This window comes from Notechis scutatus, chromosome 1, assembly GCF_049901735.1.
Source record: "Notechis scutatus isolate UNSWTSFEM ecotype Mainland chromosome 1, rNotScu1.2, whole genome shotgun sequence".
Taxonomy (NCBI): Eukaryota; Metazoa; Chordata; class Lepidosauria; order Squamata; family Elapidae; genus Notechis; species Notechis scutatus.
In genome coordinates, this window is record NC_142009.1 from 167,443,561 (window position 1) to 167,462,687 (window position 19,127).

General features: G+C 36.8%; 1 protein-coding gene across 23 annotated transcripts in view; it reads right to left on the reverse strand.

Annotated features, from left to right (window-relative positions):
• Positions 1-19,127, reverse strand: part of MAP2 (microtubule associated protein 2) — a 260,296-nt gene that overhangs the window by 176,364 nt on the left and 64,805 nt on the right. For 21 of the 23 annotated variants that reach the window (XM_087949430.1, XM_087949429.1, XM_087949425.1 and 18 more), the window contains exon 3: positions 14,877-14,949. The gene's annotated coding sequence lies outside the window, so the exon portion shown is untranslated. The remainder of the gene's footprint in view (positions 1-14,876; positions 14,950-19,127) is intronic. The other 2 variants (XM_087949428.1, XM_087949447.1) reach the window with 1 other exon arrangement.

Genomic DNA, 19,127 nt, shown 5'->3' on the forward strand with positions numbered 1-19,127 from the left:
TTTTGTTAACAAACTCAGTCCCATTATCAGTAACTAATGTAATTACTTTACTTTTCATTTTTCTCTCAGCAAAACCTAGCCAGTTAAAGAAATGTTGGAATATTTCTGTTTTTTTTTTTCATAAGATAGCAGAAACCATATCGTGAGTAATGGTCCATAATACTCAAAATGTAGCAGGCACCTCCTAAACTTGGTTTTTTAGGACCAATTATGTCAGCAAACACAACCTCTAAAGGTTCTTTGGTCTTAAATCCATTTAGTCTGTTTGCAGGAGTAACCTTACTCTTCTCTTGGCTACAAGCATTACAGTTTAAATACTTGCTACCATAAATGATAGCAAAAATTGGGTAACCTGGAAAGATACGTCAGGGTCCTGTGATATAGAAACAGTAAAAGACATTGTAGTATCTACCACAGTGGTAGTCAACCTGGTCCCTACTGCACACTAGTGGGCATTTCAACTTTCATGGTGGGCGGTAGGGGTTTTGTCCCCTACTTTATAAATCACCATTACTGTGGAACTGGTGGGCGGTTAGAGAAAATTTTACTACTAACAGAGATACAAAAGTGGGCAGTAGGTATAAAAAGGTTGACTACCCCTGGTCTACCAGCTTAGTTCTTTAAGATGGGATAAATATAAATATAACTTCTGAGATTCTCTATTCAGAAAGCAAAAAAGGAGCAAACGGCTTAGAGATTCTAAATGTACAAAAGCACTACAGAAAATGGATGTTTTATTTGTTTTTATTTGATTTATTTATTGGCTGTCCATCTTACTAGAGGGTAACTCTGGGCAGCTTACAATCTTTTGTGTCTCCACAGAACTGCAGAGCATCCAACCACGGGAAAAACCTAATGAAATTTCAGAATTAGAACTGAAGAGAGTTAAGATGATGGCACATGCCCTTTTGCGAATAATTCATACAGTGTAGACACTAGGCTTAAACTGGTTTGATATCCCAGTATGTTTAAGATGACTCCTGGCATTTTCAAGCTGGACAGAGACTTTCCAGAGAGAGTGCTAAAGGACTGAAATCTACTATTAGCTTTTGTCAGCCAGGTTGATTTAAAATGGTCTCAGAAAACCAGTGGGACCAAACACAGACGAAAAAAATAAATTTCTGTAGAAAAGCATTAATCACCGCCAGAATCCACCCTCCTGTCACAAGCCAGGAGGGACATGGGTCTAAAACACAGGTGCTTGCGCACATACTTCCTAGGATCCTGTCCACTTCTTCAGAAGGAACAGGGTCAAACGTTCCCAGATAACAGGGCAAGAACCTGCCTCAGGAGCTTCCACAGTTTACATGACGAGGAGGGTGGGTTGCAGCACAGACACATTGTAAGTAGCTTTTTTTAGGTTCATTGTAATTTTGAACAGGTGTCCAGTGACCAATTGCAAGTCAAGGACTCCTACACTGTTGTGTCATGCAAACACTAGCAGTTTTGATAATTTATTACAAGGAAGTTTTTTTTAGGCAAAAGAAAGCCAATGTCCTCAATGTCCTTCTCATTTGCACCTGAGAGACAGACAAAATTAATACATCGCCTGCATATTTCAAGGCTGGAATAACATTGGAGAGTGATGATTAGAAGATGAGAGAGTCTGAATTATTGAATTAAAAAGTAAAGAAACTAGAATACACCCTTGCCTTTTGGTGGAAACAGCTCCAGCATGTTAAATTTCTCTGCCATTTGATGTCAACTGATTTGGGATTAATTAGAGGCTGCTCAGGGATTCATGCTAATGATTAATCCTGGGAGTTAGTTTACATGCTTTATGAAACAGAAATTTTATTTCTCTTTCTGATGTCAGTCTATGAATTCATAGATGTGGCGGTGGTGGGGGTTGGTAAAGAAATTATTGTAGGTGTGGTCAATATACCATGGAGTGAAGGTACCACCCATAAAGGCCAACACTATCTAAGGCACAGTATGAGCCTTCTTTTTTGGGTATCTATTCCTTCCTAAATGCAGTCCTTCCTCTAAATTGTCTTTTTTGGGGAGAAGGAAGGGGGCTGCTAGCCTGGAGTTGCTAGCACATATCTGGGAGCTATTGGCTATAGAAGATAACTTGCTAGAAACAGGCTAAGTCATAGTCAAAAAAATGGAGACTGAGCTCCATACAATCATTACTGATGGCTCAGTGGCCAGCTTTCCCTAAGAAAAGTATGGGGTCTTAAAGTTTCTTTGTATTTGTTCTGTGGGTTTTTGACACTGCCTATTAAGTCCTCTGCTATATTACTCTGTCCCACTTAGCAAAGATACAGTTTTTTTCTCTCTATGGGAAATAATAATAATAATAATACACAATTGGTATACCTACAGAATAAGACTTAGAGACCATTTATTTAGTTATTTTATAATTTCAGTTTTGAGGCTGCCTCCAGGTGGCACTGGGCAGTTGTCACACACTAAGCAAGAAGGGAACATCACAGTCTGCTAGTACCATCTCCTGACACTGAAGCATCATTTCTACCACTTTTTTTAAAAAAATAGACAGAAAGATAAAGAAGGTAACTAGTAACAAAATGAGATTAGGAAGACTCAGCTAGATATATTTAAGAATAGAGAAAGACTTCATTATGACTGTTGTATGAATCAAAAATAAATTGGGAGCAACAGTGAGGGACATAGGATTAGTGTTTAGGTTTATTTAGGATTCTGCAACAGTGTAAAATCTATATATCTGATGCACGTAGTTTTGAAAATAAAATAAAATAAAAAATAGAAACAGATTTGCAGCTCAACCCAGACCTCTCTCCCTCCCCCTCCCTCCCTCTCTCTTTCTCTCTCTGACACACACTCAGTCAACTCAAACACAGATACACACCCAACACTCTTGTTGAGAATTCTGAGTATTGTTCCTGTCAAGGCCTGCTGTTGGCAATAGAGTCTAGAAGAGACCAGAAGTGGATGACCAAAACTCAGTCCAGTTTCTTAAGACTTCGGTCAACTTCAAACCAAACCTGGCAGCAGAGGGAAGTGGGAAGGAGGTTGGAATGCCTGACTAGACACAACAGAGAGCTTTCTCGTGAGAACCAAGATCATCTCTACTGGCAATGGATAAGGTTGGGGAGGGAGTGCCTGGAGAGCCCGCCAATTAACCCAATTGGCCAATGTAACCTGTGACACTTGGGGAGGGGGTTATTTCCTATTTTAATTATACTGAAACTGTGGGAAAGATTTAGAGTTAGTTTTCCTTTGAAGCTGTGCCAATATGATGTACTCAGTAAAGAAGAGCTTTGGGAAGGATCCTAGTCTCAGAGTTCTGATTTGCTTGAGTTCGTTAGTTAGTTAGAACCTTGACAGTCTATCAGAGGGGTTTCTGGTATAATATCAATGCCTAGTCTGTTCTTTCTCCCCAACTTTTTTTTTAGGGTTGGGATGCCCCTGTGCTAACCATGGGGCTTCTCCCTTACGAATAATGACACTTCCAGTCTAGTAATTCTATTCCTGTTTTCATTTTGTGTGAGATGTGTTTTGGCAAAGTATTAGATTTCAAAATGAGTGCTCAATTCTGCCCTAACTGAACATTTCAATCAAGCCTAAGATAGAAAATACAGTTAAAGGGACTGCACTATCCTTCTATTCCTCCTTGAACACAGTGAGATTGTCCATAATCCAATCTCTTTCAAAGCATGCACAGAGACGCCATTTAGCTTGCTGGTATTCATCACTTGAGAAAATTAGTTCAAGTGAAACCTGTTTTCCAGCATAGTTTGAAAGGAAACAAGTAACACTTTTAGCAGTATGGACCAAAAGAGCAACTAAATACTACACGGGGAGCTATACTGCATGAGTCACTGGCAGAGTGGAAAAAGGAGATGAACCAAAGAAGTAATCATATTTAATAGAAAATGCAAGCTTCCCCCCCCAAAAAAATAGATCAAACTTTGTGCATAACTATGAAACTTGCACTAATCACCAAAGAATGATTTTGAAAGTTCTTACCTCTATGTTAGAGAAACAAGAATTTTAGCTTCCTCCCCAATTGCTCCTTAAAAGTAAACTTTATGATTTATTTATCATTTCATCTATATATGCTGTCTTCCAATTTAATTTATCAGTAAAAATTAGACTGGACAAAGATTCAATTTTATCCATCCAGTGCCTAACTACAAAATTTCAACTTGACGATTCAGGATTATACTTGTAAGCAATGCACAGAAAGAACATTAAAGGAGAAGAAATTATCTTTTGAGAGCCATCTATAAATCAAATACTAGTCTGAGGTAAATATTGCTTTTAGGGAGCAGTTCCAAATTGGAATATATGAATGCCTAGCAGACATTAGGGAACAATTTCAATTGTAGTTTACATAAAAGGTTTTAACACTCACCTTCAAATAAACAGAACCAAGGGAATTGAAATAAATTTAACATTCAGTGAATTGAATTGCAATAAATTCAGTGAAATCCAGTACTATTGCATCTTACTTGTGAGTCTCCTTTGGCATCAAGAGTCAGAAAAGGCTTCTCCTTATGTGCTGGATGAAGAATCGTATTGTTTTGTGAAGTAGCTTCATAAGGAAGAACTCTTCAGAGCTATCTGATAGGTAAACTGAAAGATTACATTACCTGAACAGTGCAACTCTGCTTACAACATTAGGTAGCCTCCAAACTACAGTGCATGTAACACCAAGTTCAGTGGAACAAGAGCCTACAGTGCTTCTTTATGCTTGTCCTCAGATACTAATGCCAGGAAAGATGCCAGTTTCTATTCCACTGATAAAAGGAAGCTGCTTCCAGAAAGAAACTAAGGCATGAAGTCCCTGCTTGCCTATACAGTAGGTCACCCACCCAATCAACGACTGAAGGGGTTGGGAAATTGGTCAACTGTCCTTGGTAGTAAAAATAGCCCAGTGTTCCTTACCTTCAGATCAAAAAATGAACATTCTAATGATTTACAGTTCCAATGCCTAGCATATCTAAATATATCAAATACCCAAGAACTTCCCTGAAATTATATGTCTATTATCTAGAAAAAGTATTTTGCATCCATTACTTGGTCGCCTATGATCAATTTTGAATTTATACAGCAATGTAGGCTCAGTTCTTGAGGACTTTATGAAAGCATCCATGCAGTTTTCTTTGCAACAATGTACATGTAGTTGCAATTTTCTTTCTTCCTAGATATATTTCAAGTTCCTAGCCTGCTTATCAATACTAATATTCATTTGAAGTCTGTCGTTAAGTACTAACCCAGCTTAATCCTGTTTAACTTTCAAATGCAGACAAGGCTAATATAATTCACTGTAATGAACTACTGATTCCAAAGCCTGGTTCTGAACATGATATAATGAGATTTAAACAAAATCTTTTTGGTACCTAATGGAAGCCACCAGTATGTGAGATCAGAAGTGAATGACTGCAGTGGCCAAGAAGGGAATCTCAAGTTTTGCTGAGAGCCTCTAATTCCATGGCTTTAATAATAGGTAAGCTTGTTTTTGGTCTCTCCATCTCCCCAGATGCAACATTTAGGTAGGTAGGTTTTAAAGCAAAGCTTGAGGATTTGCTACCTCTTTTAAATTCACAATTTACGAAACTGAAAGAACAGAGACTAATTTGTGTCCACAATATTTTTCTTCCAGTCTGGAAGAGAAATACTGGAAGTGGCAGTTCACATTTTCTGAAACAGATGATTCTTCCTTTTTCCACATTTATTCTGCCTTAAGAGAAATATACTTCTATTTTCAACACACATATACACAATGCTAAATCTATAAGAAATAAACAATACACAGGTTTTAAACAGCAACATAGCTAGGCCTCTTTTGTTTTTTGTTTTTTTTATAAGATGTAAGTCTGTTTCTAAAATAAAATACTTTTTTAAAAAGAAAAGAGAGAATGAATGTTTAAGATAATGTCTTAAATGTTTAGTGTGGACTTTGTCCCTCACACTTGTATGTACCTCCACATTTTAGATACTTATTTGCCATCAACTAAATGTCTTTATAATCCAAACATGACTCTCTATGGTTTCCAAAATGCAAACATTCAAATATAAAAGCAGAAAAAATAATATGCATGACAAAGCAAAAAGGCCTCACAAAACAACTGCAGTTTTTACACCCAAGGCAGGAGATGCCCCCAAATCTTACATGTGTTCTCAAAGCTCTGTGGAATCATCAGTTTTAATGGCATTCCAAATCACCAGTTGGATGAAAACCTTAGAAGGCTCTTCAATTAAAAGCATTCATCATATTGGCAGCTAGTGAAGATTGTTTTTTTATAAAAAAAAAAGAAAGAGCCAAGCTGTGTTACTTGTGCCAGTAGTATTGTTTGCTTTATTATGACAGACTAGCATAGCTAGCCCTCTGGGAAAAGAGAAGGCAGAAAAACCTTGACAGTAAATATGATGGCCTCCAGAAAACAGTGTGTCACTGAAGTAGCAAAAGACAGAACAACATACAGTAATTTGTAAAGTGGCTCTTGTTATTTCACATTATACAAATATAAAGATATTTTAAAACCAATTCCTGAATCGTTCTCCCAAATCCAGTTGACTCCAAGGTGAGTACTTATTTTATTTATTAAATTTAGATACTACCCATCTCACAGATGTTCATCTGAATCAGAGGTCATCATATATTGGGTCTCCTAATCTCAGTTGCCACTTTTCAAACATTAATGTACACATAATTCCAAGAAAAAACTGAGTTTTTTCTATTGTTGTTGTTGTTGTTGTTGTTGTTGTTGTTAATCTTCAACTCGATTCACAGTCTGGGACTGGTAAAAACTTAACAGTTCAAGTCCTAGCCAAGGGCCTGAGAACTGTTAAGGTAGTGTCTGAATATAAGGCAGTTCCGAGTAAGGTGGTTTTTTTTTTTTTGCAAAGTCAGGATTTTAAACTCTAATAAGTTCAAAATTTCCATGTATCTAGGCAACTTTTTGGGTATTGCTCCAAGGGCTCCTATTACAATTGTTACTATTTCTTCCTCCATAATCATTCAACTTCAATTTGCAAATCACAATATTTTGTTATTTTTTTCCAGCTGTCCTCATGCATCATCTGGTATTGCAATATCAATGAACCAGATTTTTTTTTCTTTTCTTCAATAGTGATGTCAGATACTGTATGTACCTGTCTGTTTGGATCTGAAAGTCTCCCAGGATCTTTTTTTAATTTTTTAAATTAAATTTTATGAATGAACAACAAACAGAAAAACATTTAAAAACAAATACAAATTTACATATGTACATAAATGTTAATCATCATTAATACAATTACTCCTTTCTTTTTTAAACCAGTGGTAAAACTTCTCCCAAATTTTGTAGTAGTCAGATTCAGTCTTATCTTTTAATTCTTGAGTTACTCTACCCATTTCAGAGCATGACCAAATTTTTCTAATTATTTCCATCTCTTCTGGCATATCGTTTCCTTCCCATCTTTGGGCAAGAGCTAGTCTCGCAGCAGTAGTCACATGAACTATTAAATATATAATCTCTTTATTATATTTCCCCACATTGATTCCCAATAGAAAAATTTCAGGTCTGAACTCTATGTTAATTTTACACATCTCTTCTAACCAGTTTCTGATTTTCAGCCAATATATTTGGACTTTTTCACATTTCCACCATACATGGTAGTATGTTCTGATTTCTTTGTTGCATTTCCAGCATTTAGGGGATAATTTCAGGTACATTTTTGTTAATTTCGATGGTGGGATATGCCATCAGTAAAACATTTTATGTAAATTTTCTTTATATTATGCCGCCAAGGTAATTTTCCTATTCCTGTCCCATAAAATTTGCCAATCTTCCAAATTTATACCATATCCAAAATATTTCATCCAGGCCAACATCGTTTCTTTCACCTTTTCCTCTTCCAATTTACATTCCAATAATACTTTGTACATTTTTTAATCAATTTCTCATCTGTTCCTAAAAATATTTTATCTAATTCTGTCTACTAATACCCCATTCTTTCATATCTTCATGATACCTCGACTATAATTGTAAATAGGCCCACCATTCTATCTCAAATCCCAAATCTTTCAACTCCTATCTTGTTTTTAAATCATCCTTCTCATCTAATATGTCCTCATATGTAATGACCTGCCCTCGACGCAATAAATGTGGGTACAATAACGCTTGTAGTGAGATAGCCAAGTTGGCATTTCAATGTAGATTTGCCATTTAGTTTTTATTCCATGCATTTAGTAAGGTCTGCCTAATTTTATGCCTTTGAAAGTAACCATGAATTTGATGATTGTCCTGCCACAAAAAGGCATGCCACCCTGCCTGTAAATTATATCCTTCTAATGTTAATATTCTTTTGTTTTTAACACTTATCCAATCTTTAACCCAGATCAGAATGGCCGCTCTGTAATATATTTCCCAATCCGGTAGGCCAAGTCCTCCTCTTTTAGTAGCATCCTGCAACAATTTCAGTCTAATTCTGGGCTTTTTTTCCTGCCATATGAATTTTGATACTAGCTTATCCAATTGACCAAAGAAGTTTTTCTTTAATTTTACCGGAGCGTTTTGGAATAAAAACAATAATTTTGGTAATATGTTCATTTTTATAGACGCAATTCTCCCCATAAGGGAAAGTCTTAAGTTGCTCCATTTCCTAAAATCTTCAGTTATTTTTTAAAATTAATGGGGTATAATTGTCCTCTTTGAGGGTTATACATTTTGCCGAAATTACAATTCCCAAATATTTAATTTTATTTGTTGTCTGGATGTCCATTTTCATTGTTAAATTTTCTTTTTGTACATTTGTCATATTTTTGGTAAGTATTTTGGTTTTTTCCTTATTAATTTTTAGCCCCGCTATTTCGCCAAATTCTTCTAATTGCTCTATCAATTTTGGTCCAGAATTTTGCAGCTCTTCTAAAATAAAAACCAAATCGTCAGTGAAGGCTTGTAATTTATATTCTTCTTTATTTATTTTTAGTCCTTTTATTTCCGGTTCTTTCCTAATTATTCTTGTTAGTGCCTCTAAAGTCAAAATAAATAATAATGGTGATAATGGACATCCCTGCCTCGTTCCTTTTTGTATCTCAAATTTATTTGTTGTATGGTCATTTAAGGATCTTGATTTGCTCATTTTCAAAAACTTTGTCAATGTGGTGTTTCCAGTAATTTTTGCCCCATTCAAACTCAAACTTCTGGCAAAGTTTCCAATGTATGATTTTGGTAACTCGAATGTGATGTTGTAGATAATCAGTCTATGAGAAAAAAAATTTATTATAAACTTTTAAAGAATTATCTATTTGATTCCTACTTATCAGTCCTTTCTCTTCATTATCCTTCTCTTCTTGCATGTCGTTTTGATTTTTCTCTTCAACTGCTTCTTCCAATTTCTCATCTATTTTCATGTTCATCTTTTTCCCCAAGTTGTTGAGAGGCTTCTTCTACACTCATTTCTTTATCTTTAAACAATCCCCTTGTCTCCTTATTGTTCTTTATAGTTTCATGCATGCGTTTGAGCATCAAAATTATTTCTTCATATCCCTCTATTATCCTCTGACAATCCATTTTGTAACAATTTAATAAATATTAAATATACCTCTATGCTTCCAATGTCTCAATATTTAAAAACTTCAAAAGAGCCAATTATTAATAGAATGTAGTCAATCCCATAGTTATACCTCCAAATCCCCTAAATTTATATTCTTTAAAGTTCTTTAGTATTTTACAACCTTTTGGTTTTCCAGTTATTTCTCTTCCCAATTGCCCAAATTTTAAAGTCTTATTTAATTTTTCCTCTTTTCTCTTTTCTTCTCTCACATTTCTTCTTTTGCCTCATAAAATGTTCTGTCAAAAAGCATTAATAATCCAAACCCAAATTAATCCACTAGGTTTCCTCCAATCTTTCAATTCCACAATCCAATAACCAGTTTCAATAGAATTTAGTTATTTGCATTTAGTTCATCTTAAAAATCTTCAAAAAAGAAAATAAACTCACTATTTCAAAATATCCAAATCATCTTTTAAAATAGAATCAAGGTCAGGCTGCCTTCCAGGTGTTGTTTACTTTTTTCTGTTATGTGTATTAGACATTTCTCACTTTCATTGAAAATTCTCACACTGTAGTGCTCCTCTTGTTCCAGTAGATGGCTTTCCTGCTCCAAATTCCAACATTAAACAGTATGTCAAAAACAGCTGATTATCTGATAATTCCAGTGGTTTTAAAGATACAAATAAGAAAAAAAAGTTTCTCCCAGAAATCACTTTTCAGATTGTTTAAGCTTTTTTCCAGGCTTTCTATATTTTAAAGCTTCCTTTGGGCATTCTTTCGCCTCTTAATTTTCAGTCTTTAGTCTTCTCCGTGTGTCTAATCGCCGCCTCCTTAGCACTTGGAGATTATTTTTTGAAATTCTTGTATTCAAGTTAAGTCTTTAGAGTAAGAGTTAAAAGTTATTTCACCCAATTTCAATGCTCTATCCATGGACCACTCCAGCACAAATCTTATATAGGTTCAGCTGTCTTGCCAAAAATGGCCATTGTCTCTGCTGCCAGTCAGGAGAGTGTGCTTTGGACCTAAGCTAACAAGGAAATTGTGGGTTCCTCATGGTCCACAAAGCACCTCCCCTTTCTTTACTGCCCCTACAAGGTGGCTTTGACCCCATAGGGTCTCCCGACAGCAGTTGCCAGCTGGATTTTGCGGGGCTTGGCGGAGCCCGCTAATTTCCAAGCCGTTCTTGCTGCGACGTCAACCAGAAGTCTTGGTCATTAGTTTTCTTATCTTTTTATCTATGTTATCAAATTCTAGCTGAGACCAATCTACTATTCCAGATATTACAGGCACTTCCAAGGTGTCAATTGCCTTTATAGTATTTCCTCCACACCCAGCTTTAATCTCAAGATTCTCTAGACTAACTTTATGTAGTTTGTTGAAGTAACTTCCTTGACTTGGCTGTGCAACATGTCAGAAGCTTCGAAAGCTCCTAAGCAGAGGTGGCATTCAACCAGTTTGGACCAGTTCAAGTGAACTGGTTATTAAGAATTTGTGTAGTTCAGAGAACCAGATAATCACATCATTAGCAGCCCCGCCCCTCATGCCTACCCCATTCCTCCCACTACTTATCTCACCTCGCCCACTTTGGCCTAGAATCACACCCATGGCATAGCTGCTACTGCTCTCTAGTTGCCTCGACCACACGGCCGATCTCCACTCCTTGCCCAGCTGCCTCTCATGTGGCCACTCTTCGTCTGGCCTGAGAAGGTAAGGCTGATGGTAGGGGAGGGAGCCTGCCACACTCGGCCAAAGGGCTGTGACAGGGACATGGTGAGGCCTGGCTCCAGGAGGGAGGCCCAAGAGAAAGTGTCTGGTCTTGGGCGCACAGCACCCCAGCATGGTGCTCTCACTGGAGGGTCACCCGCCTGCTCACCTGCTGCCTGGAAGTGATGAATTGCCCTGTCACGGGTTGGATATGGGATCCAAGGTGGAGGGGAGGGTAAGTGTGTGGCAGCTGAGAGCTGGCCCCAAAAGGAGGCCAAACTTTGCCATGTTGCCCCTGAGGCGGTCTTTGGCTGAATGGGCAGGTCCGGAGCAGGTCTCCCTCCCGTGGTATGCTGTTTTCTGCATTTAATTCTGGATCCAGGCCTGGCAGCACCCACCAAGTGGCGGTTCCTGCTGCCGCACAAGCCACCCAGCTTAGCCCAAGCCCACCAGGTGCTCCTGGCCAGTCCCCCGGGGACCACAAGCAAAGGAATGATCACATTCCACCAGCCGGCCTGAGCCTGCCTGCCCAGTCAGGTTGCGATAGTGCCTGGCCTCCCAGCCACCCCCTGCCCTTTGGAACGGCAGCAGGAACACACTCTCCTTGTCCCAGAAATACTGTAAAGCCTCCGCAGCCTAGTATTACCCAGCTGCTTCAGGAATGAGGGGGAAGAAAAAGGCCAGCCGGCAGGCCAAACCATTGTTTGCTTTGACTTCCCACCTCCACTCTTGCAAAGTGAAATGCCTTTTCTCTTGCCATGCAGCCCTCCCAATCTTTGAGACTGCAGCAGCTCCCTAAACGAGAAAGCTGGCTGCGAGATGAGGGGATCCGGGAAGAGAAAAGGCAGCAGAGGCAGGAGAGCAAAGCAAGACAGTGAACCTTTTGGCATGCTGACTGGCCTCTTTATTTCCCCTCACTCCCAAGGCAGCCGTCTGGAACCGCAGTGGCAGCACACATGGCTGCCTTTTCTCTTGTTCTGTGATCTTTGAGACTGTAGCAGCTCCCTAAAGGTAATGGTGTTATAGTGGAAAGGGGGGGCATTGTAGGCAGGCTGAAGAGGCAGTACCGATAGCCGAAACCTTAGTGTGCAGAAGCGAAGTACAACTTGCCTTTACGCTGCCCATTCCACCTTCATCATGGTACATTTGCACCTTAGTGGCACCCAAGGCAGCCCTTGGTTCCCACTGCTTTGGCTCAGAGCTGGAAGCCATGTCCGGAATCAGTTCTAGTTTTGCTGTCCATCACAGCTAATACACTTGTGTTGTAGCCAATCCGGGAGCTTAATAAATAGGTGCAGGCCCCCTGCATAGTCTGTCGTCTTCTGAGAAACCCGGCTTGAGAAACGGAGGCACCAGGACTCCTGATGATGGGATGGGGTCCTTCAGACACTTAGCTTGACCATACCAGTCCCTTCCTCTGCCTCAGCGAGTGGAGTGCAAAACTTCGGCCAAGAGATGGAGTTTGCAGGGGACTGATCTAGCTGGCTGCGTGAGGAAAGAGAAGCTGGGTGAGCCAGACCCAAACGTATCACGGGTCCCCTTGTCCCAGAAACAGCAACCTCATACTCTCCCCTCTCTGCTAGCCCCCTTCTTTGCATGGGATCACCCAGCAACAAGGACAAAGAGGGAGAATAAAGCGACGTTCCTGTGTGCTGTCGCTCCTCTGTGCTAATGCTGCTGTTCCCTTCTTCACACAGGATCGCCAGCAGTGGGGACAGAGAGGGAGAAGGGGGCACCATTCCTGTGTGCTGCCATTTCTGTGTGCAAACACTGCCATTCCGTTCTTCGCATGGGCTTGCCCAGCAGTGGGGACAGAGAGGAAGAAGGGGGTGGTGTTCCTGTGTGCTGCTGTTCCTGTATGCTAATGCTGCCATTAATTTGTCATAGCTTCATGGAAGTCTTCAGGAATTTCTGGATGTTGCTGCTAATTTCAAAAATGTCTAACCATTTCTCAATCCAGCCATGTGGATCAGAATCAAATGCTTTCTTATAATCAATCCAGGCCATGGACAAATGTGTTCGTCTTTTCTTTGAATTCTTCAAAACCAGTTTATCAATCTTCAGTTGGTCTTTGGTTCCTCTCAATTTTTGCAGCGTTCTTTCTGCTCTACAGACAGCAAATCCTTGTTTTCTAGATATCCATGAATTTGGTTTGCAATAATGCCTGTAAGTAATTTGTATGTTGTTGGCAGGCAAGTCATTGGACTGTAATTTTCAGGTTTATTTCCCCTTTCTACATCCTTCTGAATGAAAACATTTCTTAGCCATTTTTCACTTTCTATTGTTTCCAGAACCTGATTCATTTCGTTTTCTAATCTTGCATGCAAACTTGTTAGTGATTTCAACCAGAATCCATGCAGCCCATCTAAACCAGGACCTTCTTTACTTGTTTTTGCACCATTTCTTTTGTTGTTGTTGTTATTGTTGTTGCACTATTGTTGCCAAAAAGTATTACTTTAAAGCCTGTTTATGGCCAGGACCTACATACTCTTTTTGTGTCCTTGTAGAATAGGGAGAATTACAGATGTTATTCATTCCTTTTCCATGTTACCCAAATTCAAACATGGTTTGGTTGTCATGTATAAAGACAAGATTACCTTGATTAATTGACAACTGTACCATAGTCTTTGTTATGTAGCTAAGAAACAGATACTCAAAAGCATGAATGAAGTTAACTTAAAGAGATGGTGGAATAAATCCATGAAATGCATTATTACTGGAGGTAAAAACTGTCAGTCTGAAGTGATCTCAGATAATCTAAACTGTGTAACATTAGATAGAATGTGCTGAAAATGATCATAAGAAGAGAAGAAAGGAGCAGTGATTCTTTCGTTAAGGTCTACTTCTTCATACAATTATGTCTGTATGTACACACATGCTAATTATAACTGTTTGGTTTATTATTATTCATGTCAAAGTTACACAGAAAGATGAGCCTGAGGTTTGGCAACTCTGCTCAACACAAGTCTTGAGAAACTTGTATAGCAATACATAAGCTGATTTCCTAATTACCTGTGGATTTTAGTGTGTGATGAACAACTAGTTTTATTACAATATTTTAAATATAAACAATTAGTATTACAAAATTTTAAATGCAGGAATTTGCCTTTATGCATTTGTTACAGTAAAAGCTATTATTTTGTCCTCCCTGCATTTGCTTGACTTTCTTGGCTGCAGCTAAGCAATTATTTATGCATTAAGAGTGTTGTGGAGAAAGAGAGTTATACTTGTATAATGTGTCTAAATATCAATATACGTATGTATGCATGTAACAGAAATTCTAATTTGATAAGCCTCCGTTAACAGATGTTACCTCGGGCAAAGGATATGTGTTCAATTTTCACACCTTACAATACAGTACTTTTCTCTTCTGCCACTTACTCTAAAATATTAGAACATACTGTGTGAGTTTAACAGGTGAATATTCAAATCTATAACTCTTTATTATAGAACTACAAAAAACAAAATTTGAATTCTAGTGAAAATGTCTTACAGACTTGGACTGGAGAAACAACTAAATTTTCTCCAGTCATCATTTTCATAACTTCAGGGCTACAGTAATGAAATGCCACTGAATCTTGTTCCAGAATTCTAAGTATAATTGGAACCTGAAAATTCTAATAAATATTGATATGCTCATGCCATCGTATCCATATTGAGAATTACTTTGAAGTGAAAATCAGCCCAAGGGAGCTGCTTACCCTTTCAGTAGGTTGTTATCAGAAACTGAGGAGATTCCAGGATACACTCCACCTAAAACTCTCTCAGGGCTGGCTGGGGAAAAGAAATAGACAAAAGTTGGGGTCCTTTTGATAAAATCTGTGGACAGTATATAGAACCATACATACATGCATGTATACATACATGGCTTTATTTTGATTTCCCAGATAATTTATTAAATGGGACAAGAATTTGTATGTGCCTTTCCAACTCCAAAGCAAAGCTCAATGTAGCTTTTCATCCATTTTTTCACTTGATAAAGAATGTTGAATTTTCTCTTTGATGCTTAACATATGTTTAAAATTCTCAAAATCTGTTTTAGGCAGGATAATAATATCCATAGTTCTTCTTGCAATGCATTCAAACATAGATAGTAAATTTAATAAAATATATATTTTGTTACCTATTCCTGAACTTCATACTTTGATTCCAGCCCTGATGCATTAGATTAGTACACAGGGGTGAATTAGTAATTGGTCTAAATTAAAACTTATACCAAAGATTTATATTTTTTATACTAGATATATATTTACAATATATTTTTATATATGCATTGTATGTATGCACATATGTGTGTATATGTGTATATACACACACATACACAAATGCACACACATATACTTTAATTTGATTAAACTTTTATTAAAACTAATATAAAGGAAGAAAAGAGAGAAAGAAAGAAAGAAAGAAAGAAAGAAAGAAAGAAAGAAAGAAAGAAAGAAAGAAAGAAAGAAAGAAAGAAAGAAAGAAAGAAAGAAAGAAAGAAAGAAAGAAAGAACTGCAAGAAAAGAAGTGATAGAAATATAGGGAAAAAAAGATTTCCAGTGACCAATAAATGTAGACAATGTCTTTTCTCTAATCAAAGAAATTAATTTATTCATCTCAGCTAGATCTATCAATTTCATCAATTTCTCCATAGTGGGTAGTGTTGAATCTTTCCAATTTTTTGCATATAATAATGTCACTGCTGTTATCATATACTGAAATAATCTTCTGTGCCTTTTTTTCTGTTTATCCATTAGCCCTAAAAGGGAATATTCTGACATCAATTGAATTATTAATGTTTAAAATCCTCTGCATCAATGTATGCGAATCCATTTTTTAGCTTTTTTACATGTCCACCAAGTATGATAAAATGTCCCTTCATGTTGTCCACATTTTCAATAAATATTTGAAATACTTTCTAGATAATTTCTCTGTCATATTATACCAACATTTTATATTATAAATAAATGTTACATGCTTCATTTTACAAAATCTTTCAGATCATAACATAATATAAATTGCAACTCTTTTAACCACATATTATCCATTGACCCAACTGCATAAGATTAACACCCACCCCAAATATCTGTTACGGTCATCAGTTGAGGATAAATACAAAAGTTGAGGATTTATATACAAAACAACTCCATATTTTTTTCAATTCTGCTGAAAGAAATTTCAGATTTTATGACTTAAATATTTTACATTTTTCCTAATATGTGTTTCTTGTAAACAAATCACAATTTGTTTTAACTTTTCCAAATAATTATTCTTTTTCCATTTTTAGGAACATTTACTTTATTTATATTCTTTAAGCATTTATAATCCATACAGTAGTTAGGCCAAAATTTTAGCAAAGGTCAATTTTGCAAAATGTACATTAATACTATAAATCTTATCCATCTCTGTAAATCAATTCGTCTTCCTCCCAATCCAAAAAATTAGACACTTAAGAACTTTAGTCTAATATCTTCTCCATGTTGTTCTGAAAATGTTCTAAATCTTCAGCAAAGTTCTTTTTCTCTCAGTTCCAATAAACCCAAGTTATCCAAATCTTTCTCCATTTCTCTAATTATACTTTCTTAGTTTCCAAAACTTCTACTTTCTTAGAACAGTAATTTCTTTTAAGCCTGTACCCAACTGACTTATAGATTCTTCAATCTTCTTAACTACTTCTTTAATTTTTTTAATTTTAGCAAATCCTTTTCCACTTCCTTTTAACCACTGCAGTCATCTTTTTGCCAAATTCTTCAAACATTTTCTGCAATAACTCTGGTGAAAGCCTCGACCTGTACCCTTAAGTTGTTCTAATGAGTCCCTGAGTTTTTCTCCTAATTTACCAGCTTTTCTTGTGATTGCCATTGTGCTAAACTGAAAGTATGTGGATTACTTGGTGAATGTAAAAAGCAATGTTTTCTTATCTCTATCTTTAGCACTTTAGTCCCAATTATTTCTCTGTAGTTACAGTTCTCATAGTTTACCTCATATCATCTTGTTTTGTAAAATCTACCAATTATCTCCTGTGCTTAATAATAAGCAATCAGCATTCCCAGGAAGGTCCAATCTGTTAGTCTAATTACTATGGCTATTTTCAAAGGGACTTTCATCAGAAAAAAAAATATCTTGTGTTCTTTAAAAAAAATCACTGCCCCTTTTATCCCTTTTATTTTTTTTGGACCTTTTCATGAAGCATTTTGTTTTTAAGCTAAAATCCTTTAAAATAGCCATTTTTTCTTTCCTTTCTTAATTTCAAAAAGAAGACACTCACCAAGAAACTTCGATCTTCATTGCCATATGGAATATCTCTCTTAAGTCATAAAGTAAGTTCAAAGGTGATTAAGAAACTAAGGTTTTTGCTGGTCAAACGTCTATTAAGAGTTTGCATCTGTAAATCTTCAACTTTCCATTGATCACAAGAAACTCAATTCATGTGGTTTCCTTGGGAGAAGCAGCAATAATTCCAGGCCACTAATGAATTATTCCTAACTATCTATCCTTCCTCCGAAGAGATGTTCATTACCCAGAACCTGGTCCCTGGCCCGCAATTTCAGGGCAATGCTGTCCCTGCTCCTGAAGTTATTTATAGGATATCTAACTTCCTGGGTTCCAAATTTTGAATTATATACATGAATGGAATGAATAACATCTGGAAGAGTAAAGACATCAGCCTCACGACCAAATGCAGATTAGTTAACACAATAATTTTTTCAATTGCTACTCATGGCTGTGCAACTTGGACTTTTAAAAAAGGCAAATAGGAAAAAGACGAACTGTGGTGCTGGAGACAATTATTACACATCCCATGGACTGCAAAAATAACAAAGAAGTCCTAGACTGAACTCACCAAAAATATCACTTGAAGCCAAGACAAACAGAGGCTGTTGATATGTTTGGTTTATTAAGAATTGGCAATAATTTCGTGGATTGGTGGTAAAACAAAGTCTCTAAAACTTATTAGCTTGCCTTGTTGCTAAATTAATATTTTGCTAAAATTTACTTTTGCATCAGTAGTATTTTCAATTTCAGGGACATCTAAATTACTAGAATTACCAAATCCTGAGAAACATTATTTTTAATAAATATATTTTAATAAATTATAGGTAGTCCTCGATTTACAATCATTTGTTTAGTGACTGCTAAATTACAACAACACTGAAAAATGTGAGTTATGCCTGTTTTTCACACGATTGCAGCATCCTCATGGTCACAGGTTCAAAATTCAGATGCTTGGCAACTGGTTCAAACTTATGACGCTTGCAGTGTCCCAGAGCCATCGTTTGTGACCTTCTGACAAGCAAAGTCAGTGGGGAAGCCAGATTCGCTTAACAACCATGTTACTAACTTTAACAACTGCAGTGATTCACTTATCAACTGTGGCAAGGAATGCCATAAAATGGGTCAAAATTCATTTAACAACTGTCTCAGCAACAGAAATTTTTGGCTCAATTGGAGTCATAAGTTGAGGACTACTTGTATTTCAATATGTATATGTCAGAGACAGACTGTAATGAGGAATTGGAGATCTTTATTTTGTCTACTCTAAACAATAGGAGTCTCAATTTCTACCTAAAAAATTACAGAAGATCTTAGACTATGAATTATTTTGCAAATCAACAAAAATCTGATTTATTGGAGTCTGTTAGATTTGTACACAAAAGCAATTTATTGTGTTATTGGAGATGTAATTCATTCAAACACATTTTTGAAAATATGTTAAATTCTCTATATGGGAAGGAAGAAGACATCATTACCTGTATAAACTTGCCTTTAAGGTTGAGTTTTAATAGATTTGGATGTCCATAATCTTTTGCATTACATAAATACTATAGTGAAATTGAGAGTGGACTACAAAAATATATTCTCTGCAACCTTATTAAGAGGTGTATTCTTCAACTTTGGAAAGATAAATTTATGGCCCTGTGAACTGAAGAAGTGATATTGCTTGCAGCTAAGTGAACAATTATAAT